The sequence below is a fragment of the Aspergillus fumigatus genome, chromosome 6, assembly GCF_000002655.1.
Source record: "Aspergillus fumigatus Af293 chromosome 6, whole genome shotgun sequence".
Classification (NCBI taxonomy): Eukaryota; Fungi; Ascomycota; class Eurotiomycetes; order Eurotiales; family Aspergillaceae; genus Aspergillus; species Aspergillus fumigatus.
In genome coordinates, this window is record NC_007199.1 from 200,551 (window position 1) to 206,550 (window position 6,000).

The window sequence follows — 6,000 nt, forward strand, 5'->3', positions numbered from 1 at the left end:
TTTTCATAACCCTTTTCCTCTGATTTTGTGTGGGTTGGGTGGGCTCGATAACCGCGGAAAACTCTGCGGTTCGGCCCTACCCGCACCCCCTGGATTCTTTTGGTGTCCCCTCCGCACAAACAGAGGGTACTGACACCGGACACCGCGAGAAGGTAGAAATCCATCGTCCTAACCGCTTGACGGTAGCAGTTACCCAGCGTGCTCGCCAGGGGCTATGTAAGGGCTATAGTGTCACGGTGCTGCCGCAGATAGGAGTTAGCATCGCTAGGAAGGAATCATGTGACCTTGGGAATATCTTCACCGCACAATCCCGCAACTTACTTGGAAGCCTCTGAGCTATGTCCTGTCTATAGAGCCTACCTGTACTAGTTTGCCCTGCAACCGGAACAGATAGATATAGATTCCTGTAGCCAGCCTGAGTGTTAACTACCTCATCAACCTGTTTCTGTTTACCTGTGACCCCGTACCTTGACATTACGTAGCTCCTCCCTTGGAGTTGACACTGTCAGAATGCCCGCCCCTCTGCCCCCTTTCCTGCCTGGCAACCCTGAAGAGTTCTCTGAGCACGTTGCTAAACATGGTACTAAATAGTATGAATACTGCTGCCTAGCATATGAGTACATCTAGAAGGCTGAATTAACTATCAATGAAGCAAACCAACAAGCCAAGTAATCCAAGGCCTGACTCCTGGAACTCCAGCATAAATTTACTGCCTCAGAGCAGAGGCATGAACAAGAGACTACTGAGCTAAGGGCTGTCCTATAGTATTAGAAGGAACAGCTGCAAGAGAAAGAGCAGCAGTATATAAAAGCTGCTATGGAAAGGGACCAAGCCCATCGCTTAGCTACCCCTACTGTGAATATGCCTGTGCCCGCACTTATACACAAACCCATTGCTGAGAAGCCTGTAGTTGCTCCAGTGGGAACACCTATGTTAACTACTACCCTATCTTCCAAAGCCGCTGGATTATCAGAATGACTCCCTGACCCTGATAAGTTTAAGGGTGACTGAAAGGACCTTCGGCGTTTTATAGCGCAGATTTAAGAGAAAATAAATGTCAACCTTAACTGCTTCCCGACGCCGCAGAGCTAGATGGCTTATGTTAATAACTGCCTGAAGGGTGCGCTGTACGCCCAGATTCTCCCCTATATTAAGAAGGGGATTTGCACCCTTAACGACTACCAAGACATCCTGGATATCCTGGAACGCGCCTTTAGTGACCCTAACCACATAAATAACACCCAAAATGAGCTATTCAGCCTGCGCTAGACTAATAAGGAGTTTGGCACCTTCTTTGCAGAATTCTAACGCCTAGCCCTGGAAGGCGAGATGCCTAAAGAAACCCTGCCCACCCTGCTTAAACAGGCTATTAGTCACAAACTCTGAAGCATGCTTATGCATAACCAGCCTCTAAGCTGGGAGTATCACCAGTTCACCAGATTCCTGCAGGAGCTCGAGAACTGCCACCGGCAATACACTATAAACTAACCCCCTATTATTAAGACCTATGCTATCACTACTAAACCTGCCCAGCATTCCCAGTCACCCTAAAGCTCTAGCCCTATCGCTACTAAGTCTACCAAACAACCCTAGCGCCTTATTATTCAGAGGAATGAGCATACGCCAGCGTAATAATATGACCCCATAGACCTGGGTACTACCCAACGCCCAATGAGAAAGGGGTATAGCCCCTCCTGCCGCGAGACAGGCGCCTGCTTCCAATGTAGCTCCCTGGAACACCAGATCAGGGACTGCCCCCACCCTGATACCCATCAGAGAGTTCAAATCATGATATCTTATAAACCACGCCCAGAGAGCCCCCAGAGGGGATGGATCCCAGCACCTAGAAGCCCATCACCCAGCCAGACCTCCTCGGTAAAAGGAGTGAGCCTGGAGTAAGCTGCGACCAGGCTCAGGAACCATGCATTATTTAAATCTCTGCTGCTGCTGTTTACAGACTTGACCTTAAGGAACAAATATAACAATTAAAAGCTATGATACTACCCGTGACCCTAGAGAGGGAAGAGAAGGGAATAAAGCTACCTACTTACACCCTGTTAGATACCGGAGCCGAAGAATGAGGATTTATTAATAAAGGATGGGCTGAAGACCAGACACTGGAGCCCATCCCCCTAGCAGACCCAATAACCCTGCACACATTTAATGGGAGAGAACCAGAGAATGGGAAGATAACTCATTATGTTTAGATAGATATGAGAATTGAGGACTACTTTAAGAAAGATGCGAGGTTTTACGTTGTCTAGTTAGCACATTACCCCATTGTGCTAGGAATACCTTGGATAAAGGTACATGACCCCCTAATACAATTCACAGCCCATAGTATTATGTTTAATAGTGACTACTGCCGGAAATATTGCAACACACCCCAGAGGCTAACTAAGATACAAGCCTTGCATGACGTCCCCCCAAAGACCTAGCCTAGATACCTGCCCCTGAGACCAAAGGGACTGGAGAACAGAGATATAGCTTTTATCTTCTTAGCTGCCTGCTTAGCTTACGCCCAGAGAAACACCCAGATGTTTATAATCACCCTGGAAGATCTTGAAGCCGCCCTGAGGATTGAGAAAGCTCAGAAAGAAGACTTCACTAACCTGTTACCTGACGAATTCAAAGACTATGCTGATGTTTTCTCCCCCAAGGAGGCTGAGCGCTTGCCGCCATACCGCCCCTACGACCATGACATTAAGCTGTTAGAAGGAAAGACCCCCCCATTCAGCCCTCTGTACGCCATGTCCCGAGAGGAATTAAGAGTTCTAAAGGAATGGATTGAAGAGAACCTGAGAAAGGGCTTCATCCGCCCTAGTTCATCACCCGCCGCGTTGCCTATCCTATTTGTTAAAAAGCCAGGTGGAGGCATACAAATCTGTGTTAATTACCAAGCCCTGAATGCTATAACTGTTAAAGATTAATACCCGCTGCCTCTAATAAAGGAAACCCTGAATAACTTGAAAGGGATGAAATATTTCACAAAGATTAATATCATTTCAGCATTTAACAATATCCGCATTAAGAAAGGACAAGAATACCTGACAGCTTTCTGTACCTGATTAGGCCTGTTTAAATCCCTAGTAATGCCCTTTAGGCTGATAGAAGCACCCGCAATCTTTCAGCAATTCATTAATGATACTTTGCAAGATTACCTTAATGTCTTCTGCACTGCCTACTTTAATAATATCCTTATTTACAGCAAGACCCGCACTGAGCATATAACCTATGTCTACTCTGTCCTGCAGAAACTACAAAAAGCCAGCCTGTACACGAAAATCTAAAAGTATAAGTTCATCATCCCTAAAACTAAGTTCCTCAGTATTATCATTGGCTGGGATAGCATCCGCATAGACCCTGATAAGGTGAAAACAATTATTAACTAGCAAGTTCCAACCTGCATTGCCGATGTTTAGGCCTTTATTAGCTTTAGCAACTTTTACCAGCGATTTATCAAGGATTTCTCAAGAATTATTGCTCCCTTGGTGAACCTGACTAGGAAGGATGTCCCATTTGTGTGGACTACAGCCTATAAATTAAGCTTTAAAGCCCTGAAGAAGGTATTTGTGAACGCCCTAATCTTGAAACCATTTGACTGGATAAAAGACGTTATAGTTAAGACTAACTCTTCTGATTACGTGTCCGCTGGTGTGATGTCCTAGTATGATGATAAAGGAGTCCTGCACCCTGTCGCATTCTTCTCTAAGAAGCTCTCAGTCACTAAGTGCAACTATGAGATCTATGATAAAGAGTTGCTCGCCATTGTTCGCTGCTTTGAGGAATAGCGCCCTGAACTAGAGGGTACACCATCACCAATCAAAGTTATAACTAATCACTGTAACCTGGAATATTTCATGTCTACTAAGCTGCTCAACAGACAACAAGCCCACTAGTCTAAATTCCTGTCCTGCTTCAACTTTAAAATTATATATCAACCCAGGAAGCAAGGAGTCAAGCCTGATACTCTGACCAGGAGGTCAGAAGATCTCCCTAAAGAGGGGGATGAACAGCTACAACACCAGAGCCAGATAATTCTGAAGAAAGAGAACCTTAACCCTGAAATTCAGAACTCAGTGAAACTAGGAGCTATCACAAGGAGCTAGTCAGCTATAAGAAGAGTTCGCTTTGCAGACCCAGTAGCCCAAGTTGCTAGAACACCTAAGGAACCTACCAGAGTGCCTGCTCGACCAGCGTGGACAGACCAACTAGACTAACCAGACCAACCAGAGCCCCCTCCCAGTATCAAGGAACTACTAGACATTGCCTACTAGTTAGATAATACTATACAGTCCATCCTACAGGCGCTGGATAGGAATGCCAGTCAACACCTGAAGATCACCCTGGCTGATTGCAGACGATGAGGAAGCTATCTGTACTACTGTGAACGCTTATACATCCTTAACCATGATGAGCTGAGAGCCCAGTTATTATGAGAATGCTACAATAAGCCTGCTACTAGACACCCTGGAAAGCATAAGTTATATGAGTTGATAGCACGAGAATATTACTGGCCGGGCATGTACCGATATATTGACTGCTGGACCCGAAACTGCCATACCTGCTGCTGATCCACCCCATCTCGCGAAGCCTGCCAAGGAGTGTTACGCCTGCTCCCAGTACCCAAATAATCATGGCAAGATATCTCAATGGACTTTATCACCAGTCTAGTACCTAGTCGAGGCTACGATGCTATATTAGTTGTTGTTGATCAACTTACAAAGATAAGGCACTTTATCCCCTGTTAGACTACCTGCGATGCCAAGGGTATAGCCTAATTATACATCCGTTATATATAGAAGCTACATGGCCTACTAAGAATAATAGTATCAGACCGTGGCCCTCAGTTTGTCGCCGCGTTCTGGAAGCACCTGACCTAATGCCTAGATGTTAAGAACCTGTTGTCTACTGCTTATTACCCTGAGACTAATAGCCAGACTAAAAGAATGAATGCTGTTTTGGAATAATACCTGCGTGCTTACATTACCTATTTATAAGATGATTAGGCCGACTGGTTACCATTAGCTGAGTTTACCTCAAACTCTGTCTGATCTAAGGCCACTGGAATCTCACCCTTCTTCGCGAATTATAGATTTCACCCACGCATGGGGTTTGAACCTGTCTAGCCTGTGAATCACCCTGCTGCTAGAGATGCTAAGGCCTTTGCAAAGAAAATACAAGATATTATTGACTATGTCCGCGCCCAGATCTGCGTTGCCCAGGACTGTTATAAGGAACAGATAAATCATCACTGGAGACCTGCCCGCCATTACCATGTAGGACAACTGGTTTAGTTAGATGCCCGGAATATCAGGACCCTGCGCCCCCAGAAGAAACTTAACTAGAAAAACTTAGGGCCGTTCCGTATCAAGAAGATTATCAGCCTACACGCCTATGAGCTAGATCTACCAGCTTCTATAAAGATTCACTCTGTGTTTAATGTTAGCTTGCTACATCCTGTTACCAAAGACCCTGTTCCTAGACAAAGACAGCCGCCACTACCACCAGTAGAGGTTGATGGTCTAGAAGAATGGATTGTTGAGGATATCTTAGATTCCTGCTGGGAACACCGAGGCCGATGGGGCCCCCATCTGAAGTATACCGTTAAATGGTTGGGCTATGACAACCCCACTGAGGAACCTACCCATTACCTGAGGAACGCATAAGAGATTATGGCTAACTTCCACCGCCGCTACCTAAGCAAACCTAAACCAGCGGATGGTCTCGACGGAGCTTGACCTTGAGGAGGGGAGTACTGTCACAGTGCTGCCGCAGATAGGAGTTAGCATCGCTAGGAAGGAATCATGTGACCTTAGGAATATCTTCACCGCACAATCCCGCAACTTACTTGGAAGCCTCTGAGCTACGTCCTGTCTATAGAGCCTACCTGTACCAGTTTGCCCTGCAACCAGAACAGATAGATATAGATTCCTGTAGCCAGCCTGAGTGTCAACTACCTCATCAACCTGTTTCTGTTTACCTGTGACCCCGTACCTT